The sequence below is a fragment of the Phyllobates terribilis genome, unplaced genomic scaffold (genome assembly GCF_046119375.1).
Source record: "Phyllobates terribilis strain yellow unplaced genomic scaffold, ASM4611937v1 Scaffold_10__3_contigs__length_209671492, whole genome shotgun sequence".
Taxonomy (NCBI): Eukaryota; Metazoa; Chordata; class Amphibia; order Anura; family Dendrobatidae; genus Phyllobates; species Phyllobates terribilis.
Genome location: NW_027362770.1, coordinates 60633801 through 60651869, shown reverse-complemented (window position 1 = coordinate 60651869; position 18069 = coordinate 60633801).

Sequence of the window (18069 nt, the reverse complement as noted above, 5' to 3'; positions counted from 1 at the left end):
AACACAGAGTGAAAAATTTAATGGGGTCTGAATACTTACCGTATACAATATATATATATGTGCAATCGTGAAGAAAGGTGACCATTATAACCAATTAGGCCATCCTGATGCGAACATTGTTCTGTAGAAGACCAGACAAAAAGCCATCCTCCATCCACTAACGAAAATACGCGTTCCGACTAGTGTTGAGCATTCCGATACTGAAATATCGGGTATCGGCCGATATTCGCGGTATCGGAATTCCGATACTTAATTCCGATACTTTTACAATATCGAATACTGGAATCGGAAGTTCCCATAATGCCTGCGCTCTGCAGTGTCTCTGAAGGATGACAAGCTGGATGGCAGCGCTCAGCTGCTATCCAGCCTGTCATCAGAATGCCATCCCAGCGTGAGAGAATTTTCCTGATTGTTTAAAAGCCAGCGGACGGTAAAAAGCCGCCGGCTTTTAAACAATCACACAGCCCCATACTGCTTCCCAGCAGCCTCCCACCCCGATCCTCCGCTCCCCTCGCCACCTCCCATCCCGATCGTAAGTTAGGACTGGGCGGGGAGCACAGCACCAAGGAGCGGGGAGCGAATGACCCGGGCGGGGCAGCCGGCAGTGAAAAAACTTCACAGCCGGCTTTCCAGATCTGTGCTGCGCTTTCCCGCCGGTTATTTCAAATGAACAGCTGAGGTATCAGGTGATGCCGATCAGCTGTTCATTTGAAGTAGCCGCGGTGCCCTCGGAGGGTTCATGTGAGTTCATGCTTGACTGCAGTGCATGAACTCACATGAACTTTCCCACGGCCGCACAGGTCAGCCTCACCTCCCAGACCATCAGACCCATCATGATTGGTGTGTGTGGGTGTCTGTGCGATGTGTGCGGGTGTGCGCGGTGTCTGTGCGATGTCTGCGGGTGTGCGCAGTGTCTGTGCAATGTCTGCGGGTGTGTGCGTGCAGGCAGACATAGGCCGATGTGACACTACTACTCCCATCGGCCTATGTCTGTCCCCCGTCCACTCGTGCCAGCAGGATCAGCTCGATGGGAGCAGTATTTCCCATCAGCCTGATCCTGCTATTTAAATTGCCCTACTGTGTCCCCAATAAATTTTAAATACATGTCATTGGTGGCCAGTGGTTACCTAAAATAAATTAGTTTATACATTACCTGTCCCCGCCGATCGCCACCTAAAATAAAGTAAAAAATAAAAAACTACACCTATACTCACCTAGACACCTAATTCCCCGAAGCCATCGATCTCCTGTAATAAAATATAAAATAATAAACCACAACCTTATCCTTACCCCTCCGTAGTAGTCCATGAGTGTCCCACGAAGATCTCCAGTTTAGAGCAGCCACATAGAATGTGACCGCTCTGAACCGCCGCCACCGCTAGAATGATGGGGCAGTAAAGCAGCCCAGGCATTGCATAAGCGGGTTCGGCGGAGTTCAAGCAGCGCTGCTCCGGTTAGCTGCTTTACGGCCCTGCGGTACCCTGAGAAATTCCCACGGTACAGCAGTGCCGTAAAGGAGGTCTCCGGAGCAGCACTGCCTGAATGCACTCCGGTGACCTCAGTCAGGGGCTCCCGCTGCCGGGAGCGGACGTGTTCCCGGCAGTGTGAGCTTACAGCAGCAATGACAGCTGTCACATCTCTAGATGTGACAGCTGTGCATGGGAGATCAGCGCAGGAACGTGGACAGGTAACTATTTATTTTTAAGTAAACTAAGAATTAAATAAAATGGTGTATTTTATTTCAAATAAATTATTTTTTTCTGGGTGTAGTGTGTTTTTTATTTTTAACACTTTGTAGGTTAGTAATGGAGGTGTCTTATAGACGCCCATCATTACTAACCTGTGCTTCATGGCAGCTGGCGCTGACATGAACCCCACCACTATTACCCCACTGCCTCCGCACAAGGGCAGCGTGGAAGAGCGAGGCTAAGTGCCAGAATTGGCGCATCCTATGGATGCGCCATTTCTGGGGCGGCTGACGGCTGGTGTTTCTAGCCTCGGAGGGGGCCAATATTCATGGCACCGTTCCTGGGCTATTAATGTCAGCCCCCAGCTGTCTGCCTAGCCTTTGCTACCTATTAAATTAGGGGGGACCCCACGTCATTTTTTTGGAAGGTCCCCCATTTTAATAGCTAGTAAAGGCTAGGTATTCAACTGGGGGCTGATATTAGTAGCATTGGAAGCTCCGTGGGTATTACCCCCTTCCCAGGCTTCAAACATCTGCCCCAGCCGTCTGCTTAACCTCCGCTAGAGACTAAAATTATGGGGGATCCCACGTCAATTTTATTTTTAATAAATCCTTTATTTTAACACTAAATGACACTTGAGGGGTTAATAAAGATGCAGTCCCTAAATTATTATTTATTTTTTAATTTATTTTCCCAAAAAATTTTGACGTGGGCTTTGCCATATTTATGTATGCCAGCCAGGTACAGCATCCAGGAAAGGGCTGCCCCCAACTCCCAGCTGCCTATTTGTACCTGGCCGGACACAACAATATAGGGAAGCCCTTTTTTTTTAATCATTTCATGAAATAATTTTAAAAAAATTGACGTGGGGATTCGCCCTGTTTTTGTGTCCAGCCAGGTGCAACTAGGCAGCTGGGGGTTGGAATCTGCAGCGCAGGGAGGCCCAAGCTTTCCGGGCCACCCCCGCTGTAAATTGCAGTCCGCAGCCACCCCGAAAAATGGCGCGTTCATAGAAGCGCCATCTTCTAGCGCTGTACCCAACTCATCCAGGGCCCTGGTGCGGTGGCTCACTGGGTAATAAAGGGGTTAGGGCCAGCTTGGCATTATCAGCTGGCCCTAAGCCCGAAATTCATGGGGTCACGCCAATATTAGACATGACCACCATGAATTTCTAGTAAAGTATTTAAAAAAAACACAACACCCAGAAAAAAGTCCTTTAATTGAAATAAGCACACAATTCTTTATTGTTCTAAATTAAACCATACTTACCATCACGCCCATTCCAGCTGAAGCCAACGATCTCCTGCAATAAAAGAAAAATAATAAAGCAACCTCATCCTTACCTTTCCATGGTTCCCACGACAGCTTCAGCAATGCTACATCGAGATGACAGGCTGGATCGCAGCAGAAAGCTGCCATCCAGCCTGTCATCCCGCAGACACTGAGAAGCGCAGGCATGCTTGCGCTCCTCAGTGTCTCGCTGTGACGGCATAAAGATGAGCCGAGGTCATGTCCAATGAACTCGGCTCACCTCATGCACGTCACTGACAGCGTGGGAAAATTCTCCTGCACTCAGCGCTTCAGCGTGAGAATTTTCCCACGCTGTCAGTGACGAACATGAGGTGAGTTCATGTCCAATAAACTCAGCTGACCTCATGCACGTCACTGACAGCGTGGGAAAATTCTCACGCTGAAGGGCTGAGTGGAGGAGAATTTTCCCTCGCTGTCAGTGACGTGCATGAGGTGAGCCGAGTTCATTGGACATGACCTCGGCTCATCTTTATGCCGTCACAGCGAGACACTGAGGAGCGCAAGCAAGCCTGCGCTTCTCAGTGTCCGCGGGATGACAGGCTGGATGGCAGCGTTCTGCTGCGGTCCAGCCTGTCATCTCGATGTAGCAGAGCTGAAGCTGTCCTGGGAACCAGGGAAAGGTAAGGATGAGGTTGCTTTATTATTTTTCTTTTATTGCAGGAGATCGTTGGCTTCAGCTGGAATGGGCGTGATGGTAAGTATGGTTTAATTTAGAACAATAAAGAATTGTGTGTTTATTTCAATTAAAGGACTTTTTTCTGGGTGTTGTGTTTTTTTTAAATACTTTACTAGAAATTCATGGTGGTCATGTCTAATATTGGCATGACCCCATGAATTTCGGGCTTAGGGCCAGCTGATAATGCCAAGCTGGCCCTAACCCCTTTATTACCCAGTGAGCCACCGCACCAGGGCCCTGGATGAGTTAGGTACAGCGCCAGAAGATGGCGCTTCTATGAACGCGCCATTTTCCGGGGTGGCTGCGGACTGCAATTTGCAGCGGGGGTGGCCCAGAAAGCTTAGGCCTCCCTGCGCTGCAGATTCCAGCCCCCAGCTGCTTAGTTGCACCTGGCTGGACACAAAAACAGGGCGAAGCCCCACGTCAATTTTTTTTAAATTATTTCATGAAATAATTAAAAAAAAAGGGCTTCCCTATATTGTTGTGTCCGGCCAGGTACAAATAGGCAGCTGGGAGTTGGGGGCAGCCCGTTCCTGGATGCTGTACCTGGCTGGCATACAAAAATATGGCAAAGCCCACGTCAAAATTTTTGGGGAAAATAAATTAAAAAATAAATAATAATTTAGGGACTGCATCTTTATTAACCCCTCAAGTGTCATTTAGTGTTAAAATAAAGGATTTATTAAAAATAAAATTGACGTGGGATCCCCCATAATTTTAGTCTCTAGTGGAGGTTAAGCAGACGTTTGAAGCCTGGGAAGGGGGTAATACCCACGGAGCTTCCCAGGCTACTAATATCAGCCCCCAGCTGAATACCTAGCCTTTACTAGCTATTAAAATGGGGGACCCCCCAAAAAAATTATGTGGGGTCCCCCCTAATTTAATAGCTAGCAAAGGCTAGGCAGACAGCTAGGGGCTGACATTAATAGCCCAGGAAGGGTGCCATGAATATTGGCCCCCTCCCAGGCTAGAAACACAATTCTGGCACTTAGCCTCGCTCTTCCACGCTGCCCTGGTGCGGTGGCAGGGGGTAATAGTGGTGGGGTTCATGTCAGCGCCAGCTGCCATGAAGCCCAGGTTAGTAATGATGGGCGTCCCTAAGACACCTCCATTACTAACCTACAAAGTGTTAAAAATAAAAAACACACTACACCCAGAAAAAAATAATTTATTTGAAATAAAACACACCATTTTATTTAATTCTTAGTTTACTTAAAAAAAATAGTTACCTGTCCACGTTCCTGCGCTGATCTCCCATGCACAGCTGTCATATCTGGAGATGTGACAGCTGTCATTGCTGCTGTAAGCTCACACTGCCGGGAACACGTCCGCTCCCGGCAGCGGGAGCCCCTGACTGAGGTCACCGGAGTGCATTCAGGCAGCGCTGCTCCAGAGACCTCCTTTACGGCACTGCTGTACCGTGGGAATTTCTCACGGTACAGCAGGGCCGTAAAGCAGCTAACCGGAGCAGCGCTGCCTGAACTCCGGCGAACCCGCTTATGCAATGACGTGGCTGCTTTACGGCCCCATCATTCTAGAGGCGGCGGCGGTTCAGAGCGGTCATATTCTATGTGGCTGCTCTAAACTGGAGATCTTCGTGGGACACTCGTGGACTACTACGGAGGGGTAAGGATAAGGTTGTGGTTTATTATTTTATATTTTATTACAGGAGATCGATGGCTTCGGGGAAATAGGTGTCTAGGTGAGTATAGGTGTAGTTTTTTATTTTTTACTTTATTTTAGGTGGCGATCGGCGGGGACAGGTAATGTATAAACTAATTTATTTTAGGTAACCACTGGCCACCAATGACATGTATTTAAAATTTATTGGGGACACAGGGCAATTTAAATAGCAGGATCAGGCTGATGGGGACTACTGCTCCCATCGAGCTGATCCTGCTGGCACGAGTGGACGGGGGACAGACATAGGCCGATGGGAGTAGTAGTGTCACATCGGCCTAAGTCTGCCTGCACGCACACACCCACAGACATCGCACAGACACCGCGCACACCCGCAGACATCGCACAGACACCGCGCACACCCGCACACATCGCACAGACACCCACACACACCAATCATGATGGGTCTGATGGTCTGGGAGGTGAGGCTGACCTGTGCGGCCGTGGGAAAGTTCATGTGAGTTCATGCAATGCAGTCAAGCATGAACTCACATGAACCCTTCGAGGGCACCGCGGCTACTACAAATGAACAGCTGATCGGCATCACCTGATACCTCAGCTGTTCATTTGAAATAACCGGCGGGAAAGTGCAGCACAGAACGAGAAAGCCGGCGGTGAAGTCTTTTCCCTGCCGGCTTCCCCGCCCGGGTCCTTCGCTCCCCGCTCCTTGGTGCTGTGCTCCCCGCCCGGTCCTAACATACGATCGGGATGGGAGGTGGCGAGGGGAGCGGAGGATCGGGGTGGGAGGCTGCGGGGAAGCAGTATGGGGCTGTGTGATTGTTTAAAAGCCGGCGTCTTTTTACCGCCCGCAGGCTTTAAACAATCAGGAGAATTCTCCCACGCTGGGATGTCATTCTGATGACAGGCTGGATCGCAGCTGAGCGCTGCCATCCAGCTTGTCATCCTTCAGAGACACTGCAGAGCGCAGGCATTATTTGAACTTCCGATTCCGGTATTCGATATTGTAAAAGTATCAGAATTAAGTATCGGAATTCCGATACCGCAAATATCGGCCGATACCCGATATTTCAGTATCGGAATGCTCAACACTAATTGCCGGCTTTTCGCGTAATACATTCTACATTACTCTTAGTTGTTTTACTTCATGTAGAATTAACCTACAAGGAAAGAAAGGGTTTATTTTCATTCCGATATTTGTGTCCCATTGACTTGCATTGGTTTCCGGTATCGAAATCGGCGATATCCGATACTTTTTGGGTATCGGCCCGATCCAATCCGATACGATATTTCCTGATATCGGAAGGTATCGCTCAACACTAGTTCCGACCCTTTTGACCAACATGTATATAGTATCTTTTTCAAATGTTTTATTGTATGTACATGTATTCGTGTTTTTAATAGATTTAATAAAATATTTATCTTTTATGAAAAATATATTGAAATACATACCCAGTCATAGGTTGCTCTGTTACTGCAATGGTGGAAGAATACATTGCTTTAATTTGCATGTGTAAAGGTGAATTCTTTGTATAGTGAAACACAGTGTAAAACAAAATTAATAAATCCATCTGTTTAATTTATATTTCTGACCTAATTTGATTCTGTATAATCCCTTGCCAGCTTTTTGAACATCAAAAACTTTTAGAACCACTGATCTATTGTTCTAACTTTAAATGTATAATGTATCAAATAATCTAAAAAATGTTTACCTAAATAATCTTTTCTCTCAGTTCTTCCTATTCAGCAGCAACATCTCTCTTTTTCTATATCCATAACTGAAACATGGTTATCTACATCACATTTTATAAAATATAGAATATATTTCAGAATATCTTTTCTTCCTTTCAGCAGAACAATGTAAATACTGTAAATGATGAGTATAATACGTACATTACAGAGCTTTATTATTTATGGATTATTCTCTTTTGTCTTTTCAAAAACTTCTGAATATAGATTCTGATTTCTTTTCTGATGAATTGGTGCTATTAGTATTTCAATCCTCCAGAATTTCAGCCCCTTGATTAAAATAAAGTTTGCATGGCCATGAGGAGAAATGTGACTAGACTGTTGTTCATTTTTCACTTATATCACTTGCTACAATGAGTAGAAGCTTCTTCGTCTGAATACAAATAGTTTTGAGAAGCTTTTTCTATTTATTTTGCAGAAGAGCTGTGATTCACTAAAGTCATGGAGACATTACTAAAAATTCCAAGCTAATTCTCACCCGTATTCTCCCACAATTCTACACTACATAACGTTCAAATGGAATAAGTCATATATTTGATATTTTGATATTAGCCATGCTTTGCTACATAAATACATACTCCAATATACTGTAGCGTATGATATTTGTACTATTCTAACAATTTATACACTCCTCAAAACTGACATTGCAACACCATGAAGTAAAAGTTGTAAAGTGATTAAACTCACAGTATGGATAGATATGCAAATGACAAAAACAAGCAAACAACATTTTCACAACACCATGTGCAGAAATACATGCACTTACATGACTTAGCATGCTATCAATGATATTATTAATGGTTATCTGAGGAAAGTTCTCGTTGACTGCAATTGGGCATCTAAATCATCAAGATCTGCTGCTGGCAGCTCCCTTTGCATATGCCAACTAATGACTTCCCAGGTGGGCTCCATGGGAGACATGTCTGAAGATGCTGCAGGCCAGTAGCATAAGCAACATGCAGCTTTGCGTTGCCATTATGAAAAGCCACTCCCGGGACACTTTGGAGAAATGGCTGTTTCACAACCAAATTAGCCTAACAATAAATTAGTAGAGTACATGAAATGAAGACTGAAGGAAGGGGCGTATCTAGATGGAGCAGGTAAAGCATTGCACAGAACAAAAGGTGTAAAATGCCGCTGACTCCCATCAATAAGTGTAATTGTGTCTTTCAGGCAAGAGTACAATTAAAGCCCTGATTGTCTGCACTTCCAGGTCAGCTAATCATACTGCTGACATCACTCTCCATGCACAGGTATCTGATCTTACAGAATAATGTGTGACTGGTAAATTATCTGATGTTTGTTCTCATAGTATAATATATAACGTCATATATTATCCTGTATATGACGTCTGATGTCTGTGTTAATGTATATCATATACTAATTTGTATACTGGAAGTGGTATACCAGGTGTACAAACATCGGACATCAAATACTGACACACGGACACACAATGCAAACATTGAGTCAACTTCTTCCCTTTTTATCTGTTTTCAGTTATGATTTTCATATTGCCCACACCTGTTACTTGCCACAGGTGAGTTTGAACGAGCATCACATGCTTGGAACAAAGTTGTTAACCCACAGTTTTGCAAAGATGCCAACAATTTTGTCCGGCCCATTTTTGCATTTAGCATTTTGGTTTACAGGACGAGATCTCTCTCAACAGAGCACCTCCAACCGGGGGCCCCCCTGTTCCAGAACTCGCTATATCTAGTCTCCAGTTACGCAACCCCAGTCAGTTTAACCCGCCACATACCCACCATGCCATTGAAGCTCTCATAGACCTGATCAACAAGGATGTTCAACAGTGCTTACATGACAAATCTCGGGGACTATATCCCACACAAAGGAACATATCCACCATAGAGAAACGAGCCATCCAATCCCTCAAAAACAATCACAATATTTTCATCAAACCTGCGGACAAGTGGGGTGCAACAGTAATCATGGATCGTTCCCAATATACGCCTGAAATAAACCAACCGTTATCGGATACATCCACATACAAAAAAATTCCAAGAGACCCCACCCCAACAATTAGAGACAAAATCTGAAACATCATTTCTACCTATTTAACCAATAATACCATAGACCAGAAAACCTCTACCTTCCTTAACAACCCACACCCGATTACTCTGGTCTTCTACATTCTATCGAAGATCCATAAATCCCTCACTGATCCACCAGGACAACCTATAGTAGCATCCATCGACTCCATACTCTCCCCCCTGTCGGTTTATCTAGAGAAAATCTTGACACCCCTCACCAAAAAAACATGTTCTTTCCTTCTGGATGTTAGAACTCTCCTGTTGGTTTTTTTCTTGTTTGCTTGTCACATGACCTTTTTTGCCTATTTAATCCGGCTCCGCCCTCCTGGCCTTGCTGGACTTCGTTGTAATTACTACTCTTGAGCTAGCTTGGTGCTCTGTTACCTTTCTCTGTTAGTTTTGCTAGGTCTTCTGACCTCTATGTTCTATGTTGTGTGTTTGTCTTTTACTGCTACAATTTCTGCTAGGAGGTGTCCAACTTTATCCCAGTCCCTAGTTCTTGTAGGGATCCCTCCCTTGCATCTATAGGTCTTCGTATAGACTAGCTGAGGACTTTAGCGGGTCTGATCGCAGGATCAGGTTCCCCGTTAGATCGTAGGGATCCAGTTTAGTTCTATTGTAGGGACAGATCTCCTGTCTTTCCTTAGTGCTTGTAGCAGATCATAACAGTAAGTACAGCCCAAAAAAAAAAATTTCTCTAAGGAAAGACCTCCAGTTTCCATCATGGTCTCTGTTCAAGATTTGGCTCAACGCTTGCAGGGACTCTCTCTGGAGGTGGCCGAGCTCCAACAACACGTGAGTAGCTGTTCTGGAGCACATTTTGTGGAGCCAAAGGTACGTCTGCCTGATCTATATTTTGGTGAACAACAAGATTTTTTTTCTTTTAAAAATGCTTGTTTATTGTATTTTCGTTTAAGACCCAGATCCTCTGGTGATGAATCACAGCGCATAGGGTTCATAATGTCACTTTTGCGCAAAGATCCTCAGGGATGGGCCTTTTCTCTCCAACCTAGTGATCCGTGCTTTAGATCAGTGGATAGTTTTTTTTCTGCTTTGGGTTTGTTGTACGATGATCCTGATCGGGTCTCATCTGCTGAGTCTGAATTAAGACATCTGAGGCAGGGATCAGGTAATGTGGAAAAATATTGTTCTCACTTCCGTCGGTGGTCTGCCCAGGTGGGGTGGAATGATTCAGCTTTGAAAAGTTTGTTTCTTGCAGGGCTAGGTGAAAGGGTTAAGGATTTGCTGATTGCTTATCCCACACCAGGAAACTTGCAGGAGGCAATGCAATTAGCTATACGGGTGGACAGGAGACTGCGTGCAAGGGTTAATGAGAGTAAATCCTCTGCCATGTCAGCTCCGAGTCTTGAGAGGGTCTGTGCTGACAAAGGAGAGCCGATGGAGATTGGGGCGATGGCACCCCGCTCTCAGGAAAAAGACCGCAGGCTTTCTGGAGGTTTGTGCTTCTATTGCGGAAATTCTGGTCATTTCATTAAGAACTGTGTGCTTCGAATGAACAAAGAAAAAAAAAAGGTCAGTCATGCACGTATAGCCTGTTTAAATACTAAGGGAGTATTCCTATCTGCTACTACCGCTGCTCAGGAAGAATTAATTGAATTTCGGGTATTTCTGGATTGTGGTTCTACTCTGAATGTGATTGATGGGGGATTCTTGGAAAAACTTAAATTAAAACCAAAACCTTTGTCATCCCCTATTGCTGTGGTTTCTGTTGATGGCTCTCCCTTGAAGAGTGTTACTCACAAGGTCTGTGAATTTCCCCTCATTATTAATGGTACTCATCAAGAGAATTTGGATTTGGTAGTATTAAATAATTTGCCTTCTCCAGTAATTTTGGGGTTGCCCTGGTTAAAATTGCACAATCCTGTACTGGATTGGTCTACCAATGAAATTAAGTCCTGGAGCCCTAAATGTTATGACAAGTGTTGTAACAGACGTATTGCTGCGGTGGAAAAAGGGGAATTACCTGTACCTATTCAGGATTTTTGGAGAGTTTTTTCTGAGGAGGAGTCACAAATTTTGCCTCCCCATAGAGACTATGATTGTACCATTGAATTTGTCCCTGGAGCGACTCTTCCTAAAAGTCGTTTATTTAATCTTACTATTCCTGAGAGAAAGGCTTTGGAGGAATACATACAGACAAGCTTGGCCGCCGGTCACATTAGGCCTTCCAAGTCTCCTGTGGCTGGTGGATTTTTTTTTGTAAAAAAAAAAGATGACGGTTTACGTCCTTGTCTGGACTTTCGTGGGATTAATAAAATTACTGTACGCAATCCTTACCCACTGCCATTGATTCCTGATTTGTTTAACCAGTTAGTGGGGGCCAAGTGGTTCTCTAAAATTGATCTCCGGGGGGCATACAATTTGTTGCGCATGAAGGAGGGTGATGAATGGAAGACTGCTTTTAACACTCCTGTGGGTCATTTTGAAGAATCTGGTTATGCCTTTTGGTCTTACCAATGCTCCAGCATTATTTCAGAATCTTATTAATGACATCCTTAGACCTTTGATCGGCAAAAATGTGGTTGTGTATTTGGATGACATTCTGATTTATTCGCCTGATCTGGAGTCTCATTGGCGGAGCGTACGTGAGGTTTTACAGTTATTAATGGACAATTCGCTTTTTGCTAAGCTAGAGAAATGTGAGTTCGCTGTACAGAGAATTAGTTTTTTGGGTTACATTATCTCCAGTGAAGGTTTTGAGATGGACCCAGTTAAAGTTCAAGCTGTGCAGGAATGTCCTAGGCCTATTGGTTTGAAATCGATACACAGGTTTTTGGGTTTCGCCAATTATTACAGAAAATTCATAAAAAAAATTTCTATTATTGTCAAACCGCTGACCGATCTCACCAGGAAAGGTGCTAATGCGGTTCAGTGGACTTCTGAGGCCATTGAAGCTTTTGTGTTTCTAAAGGAGAGGTTCACCTCTGCTCCCATCCTTATGCAGCCTGATGTGACTAAGCCGTTTTTGGTTGAGGTTGATGCTTCTTCTGTGGGGGTCGGTGCGGTGTTGTCTCAGGAAAGCAAGGATGGAGTACATCCCTGTGCCTGTTTTTCAAAAGAATTTTCTGAGACTGAACTTAATTACGATATTGGTAATCGGGAATTGCTGGCTATTAAACTCGCATTTGAACACTGGCGTCATCTCTTGGAAGGTGCTGAATTTCCCATTCAGGTTTTCACTGATCATAAAAATCGGATCTATCTTGATGCTGCCAAGCGCTTGAATGCCCGTCAGGCTAGGTGGGCACTTTTTTTCTCGTGGTTTAATTTTTCCGTTACTTACATCCCGGGTACCAAGAATGTTAAAGCGGATGCTTTGTCTCGCAGCTTTTCTCCCATGGTCGGTGCTGAGGAGGAGGAGAGCATTTTACAAGAAGGTGTTGTGATTGCTGCTTTGGACTCCGTTTTGGAGGATGAGATTCTTAAAGCTCAGGAGAATGCCCCATCTAACACTCCCCATGGGAGGTTGTTTGTGCCTAGTACCCTTAGGAGAGATTTGTTTGTTGAGTGTCATGAGTCTCGGTTGGCAGGTCATCCAGGAATTTCTGAGACCAAGAGACTTGTGGGTCGCAGTTTTTGGTGGCCTGGATGGCAGAAGGAAGTCATTAAGTGGGTGCGTCAATGTACTGTGTGTGCTAGATCTAAGTCTTCGCATGCTCCTGCTGCGGGTTGCTTTGCCCTCTGGAGGTTCCTAGTGCACCTTGGACACATCTGGCTATGGACTTTATTACTCACTTTCCCTCCTCTGAAGGTTTCACGGTCATCTGGGTGGTCGTGGACCGTTTTAGCAAGATGTGTCACTTGGTTCCCTTCATCAAACTGCCTTGCGCTAAGACACTCGCTAAGGCCTTTATCAAGGAAATTGTCAGACTACATGGCGTTCCTACTGACATTGTTTCTGATAGGGGACCTCAGTTCGTGGCTCGTTTTTGGCGTGACTTTTGTGACAGGTTGGGAGTTCATTTGTCGTTTTCATCCAGATATCATCCTGAGTCTAATGCCCAGACAGAAAGAAAGAACCAGGATGTTGAGCAGTTCTTGCGGTGCTTTGTGGTAGACAATCAAGAGGGGTGGTCTGAGTTTCTGCCACTTGCTGAATTTGCTCTTAACAACCATACATCCTCTTCTGCTGGATGTTCGCCTTTTTTTTGTTGTTCTGGGAGACATCCGTCTTTTGGGTCATTCTCCAAATTGGTATCGGCTGTGCCTGAGGAGGAGAGTTTTTCTGGTGATTTGGAGAGAGTTTGGACGGATGTGCGTGATAATCTTCAGGAGGCTAACAGAAAATCTAAGAGGTACTTTGATAGGAAACGGCAAGAGGTTTCGTTTGCTATTGGTGACATGGTTTGGTTGTCCTCTAAGAATCTGCGATTGAGGATTCCTTCTAAAATATTGGGTCCCAAGTTTGTGGGGCCCTTTAAGGTGCTTCAGATAGTTAACCAATCTGCTGTTAGGTTGGAGGTTCCTGCCTCCTGGAAGATTAATCCGGTGTTTCATGTTTCTCTGTTGAAAAGAGCTGATGTGTCAGTTGGTGACGCCTCTGCCACTGTTCCTCCGGTGGTGGAGGACAGGGAATATGAAATTTCCCGCATCCTAAATTCTAGACGGTATAGAAGGAGTTTGCAGTATCTCGTCGCTTGGAAGGGTTTCGGACCCGAGGATAACTCATGGGTGAGGGCGGATGATGTTTCTGCTTCCAGACTTGTCAGAGCGTTTCACAGGAGGTTCCCTGATAAGCCCGGGCCTAGGGGATCCGGAGGATCCTCTTAGAAGAGGGGGTACTGTTAGAACTCTCCTGTTGGCTTTTTTCTTGTTTGCTGGTCACATGACCTTTTTTGCCTATTTAATCCGGCTCCACCCTCCTGGCCTTGCTGGCTTCATTGTAATTACTACTCTTGAGCTAGCTTGGTGCTCTGTTACCTTTTTCTGTTAGTTTTGCTAGGTCTTCTGACCTCTATGTTCTATGTTGTGTGTTTGTCTTTTACTGCTACAATTTCTGCTAGGAGGTGTCCAACTTTATCCCAGTCCCTAGTTCTAGTAGGGATACCTCCCTTGCATCTCTAGGTCTTCGTACAGACTAGCTGAGGACTTTAGCGGGTCTGATCGCAGGATCAGGTTCCCCGTTACATCGTAGGGATCCAGTTTAGTTCTATTGTAGAGACAGATCTCCTGTCTTTCCTTAGTGCTTGTAGCAGATCATAACACTGGACACTGTACATTTTTTTCAAATCATTAGTCACATCAAAAATGTTCCCCCTGATAGACTACTTGTTACCCTAGATGTAAACAGCTTATACACATCCATCACACAAAAGACCTGGAAGACTCTTAAGAAAATCAGACCTCAGCAACAACTTCACCCAGCTTTGTCTTGCCCTACTGCATAAAAATTTCTTTCTATTCAGCGACGACTATTATGTCCAGACACGCGGGACCGCGATGGGCTCAAAAGTGGCACCGGCCTACGCTAATGCCTATATGTCTATATGTGCCACTTCGAAGACCAATACATTTACAACAATACACTATTTCAGGAACACTCCATTTGCTGGTATAGATACATTGATGACATATTTTATATCTGCCTTGGCTCCGAGGACTCCCTCCTGACCTTCTACACGACCATTAACTCCATAAGACCGGAACTTAAATTTTCTCTTAATAAAAACCACCATACAATACCATTCCTTGACACAAAATTCTTCAAAAATAACCAGGGGCATCTCTCCACGGATCTTTACACTAAACCCACGAATTGCAGCAGCCTACTACTCTATTCCAGTTGTCACCCTAGATCCACCAAAAATAGTCTTCCTCGCTCACAATACCAAAGAATTGCACGAATCGTTAGTGACAAAATTGTCCTCCCTGTGAGACTAGATGAATTCTCCACCAAATTCAGAGAAAGACACTATTTACTAGATCTACCCAGGAAAGAGAAACTTAGGACCCTAGCACCGCCAGAAGCAGGATACACATCTGACAAAACAGAACGTATCTCCTTTGTCCACAAATACTTCTCTTATGCGCAAAATACACACATTCATCCACAAACACTGGCCACTACTCAACAGACCATATCCAACAATTGAGGCTTTCAAATCCCCACAGATTATATGCACCAGAAGACCACGTAACATAAAGGATGAACTTATCAGGGCCGACATAGGCAGCACACTGAGGATACCAGTTCAATAATTCCTCAACACACCATGATGTGGCACCTTCCCTTGCCTCTGCTGTGCTTCTTGTTCCAATGTCATACCCCATCAAGGGGTACTACACCTGTGACTCCAACTTTGTGGTTTATGTCATCAAGTGCCCCTGTGGCCTATTGCATGTAGGTGAAACTAACCAGCAAGACAGAATCGCCAGTCATAAATCCACGATACGTTGTGGCAAGACTTGGCTACCATTACCCCACAATCTCACTAGTGCAAAGCACACCATATCTCAGTTAAGATACCAGGTAATTAAATAAGTCCCGAAGCCATGGTGAGGTAGCAATAATGCGCATCTCCTGCAACAATATGAGTCTTTCTGGATTTATACCCTCCAAACTTTGTCTCCTAAAGGGCTCAACCATGAAATAAACCTAATAAAATGCAATTTTCTCTTACAGACATGTTAAAAGAGTACCCCAAACAAAATCCCAGGTGAGTTACTCCATCAATTACCATCCTACCTGTCCATTCCTTCAACTACACAATACACTGTGTTCAGAATTATTAGGCAAATAAGTATTTTGATCACATGATACTTTTTACACATGTTGTCCTACTCAAAGCTGCATAGGCTTGAGAGCCAACTACCAATTAAGTAAATCTGGTGATGTGCATCTCTGTAATGAGGAGGGGTGTTGACTAATGACATCAACACCCTATATAAGGTGTGCTTAATTATTAGGCAACTTCCTTTCCTTTGGCAAAATGGGTAAGAAGATAGTTTTGACGGGCTCTGAAAAGTCCAAAATTGTGAGATGTCTTGCAGAGCGATGCAGCAGTCTTGAAATTTCCAAACTTTTGAAGCATGATCACCGAACAATCAAGCGTTTCAAGGAAAATAGCCAACAAGGTCGCAAGAAGCGTGTTGGCCAAAAAAGGCACAAAATAACTGCCCATGAATTGAGGAAAATCCAGCGTGAAGCTGCCAAGATGCCATTCGCCACCAGTTTTGCCATATTTCAGAGCTGCAACGTTACTGGAGTATCAAAAAGCACAAGGTGTGCGGTACTCAGGGACATGGCCAAGGTAAGGAAGGCTGAAAAACGACCACCTTTGAACAAGAAACATAAGATAAAACTTCAAGAATGGTTCAAGAAATATCTTAAGACTGATTTTTCAAAGGTTTTATGGACTGATGAAATGAGAGTGACTCGTGATGGGCCAGAGGCTGGATTAGTAAAGGGCAGAGATCTCCACTCCGACTCAGAAGCCAGCAAGGTGGAGGTGGGGTACTGGTATGAGCTGGTATCATCAAAGATGAACTTGTGGGACCTTTTCGGGTTGAGGATGGAGTGAAGCTCAACTCCCAGACCTACTGCCAGTTTCTGGAAGACAACTTCTTCAAGCAGTGATACAGGAAGAAGTCAGTATCGTTCAAGAAAAACATGATTTTCATGCAGGACAATGCGCCATCACATGCATCCAACTACTCCACAGCGTGGCTGGCCAGTAAAGTTCTAAAAGAAGAAAAAATAATGACATGGGCCCCTTGTTCATCTGATCTGAACCCCATAGAGAACCTATGGTCCATCATAAAATGTGAGATCTACAGGGAGGGAAAACAGTACACCTCTTAGAACAGTGTCTGGGAGGCTGTGGTGGCTGCTGCACGCAATGTTGATCAAAAATAGATCAAGCAACTGACAGAATCTATGGATGAAAGGCTGTTGAGTGTTATCATAAATAAAGGTGGCTATATTGATCACTAATTATTTTGGTTTTCGTTTTTGCATGTCAGAAATGTTTATTTTTAAATTTTGTGCACTGATATTGGTTTACCTGGTGAAAATAAACAAGTGAGATGGGATTATATTTGTTTTTTATTAAGTTGCCTAATAATTCGGGACAGTAATAGTTACCTGCACAAACAGATATCCTCCTAAGATAGCCAAATCTAGAAAAAACCCACTCCAGCTTCCAAAAATATTAAGCTTGGATATTTATGAGTCTTTTGGGTTTATTGAGAACATAGTTGTTGATCAATAATAAAAATAATCCTCTAAAATACAACTTGCCTAATAATTCTGCACATAGTGTAGTTCCCTTTGATTTCTGTAATGCTACGTATATGCCAATTGCTACCTTCTTCCCTCCCCCCTCCCGCCGGTGCCCACCATCATCTCACCATCCTGCACCCATCAGCATCCCTACCACTACTCACTTATGTCCCTCTGATATACTGCCAGGTTCCCATCATCTCACCATCCCTTTCTTTACCCACCAGCATCCCCATCTCTGATATACTCCCAATATACATTTCATCATACATAATCCCTCAGTAACACTTGCACACTATCCCCTTTATGCATCAGTCCCATTCCCTCCTGTCAGCACTGGGATTTGACCAGCCATACTAATGCACAAGCGCTGGCCGTATCAGTTCATATGGCAAACTCCCTGCCCTGTGCCACATTGCAGAGCATGCTCAGTACAGGACACTCCGCCAGCTTAGAACGCCGGCATTCACCCGGCCACGTCACCTCTGGTGACGCAACTTCCGGGGGCAACGTGACTTTCGGGGGGCGTATCTTACCCCTTGTAACACAGTGGGGAATTTAAAGCTGGCTCAGCAGCCAGACCACTGAGCACCAATGCCCAAAATGAAGGCGCGGGAGCGCCCAGCCACCGTGTTTCCTCAAGGTAAATCCTCTATACATTATATACCAAATAATCCTGTTGCTTCTTTTACTCCCATATTAACCTAGTACTTC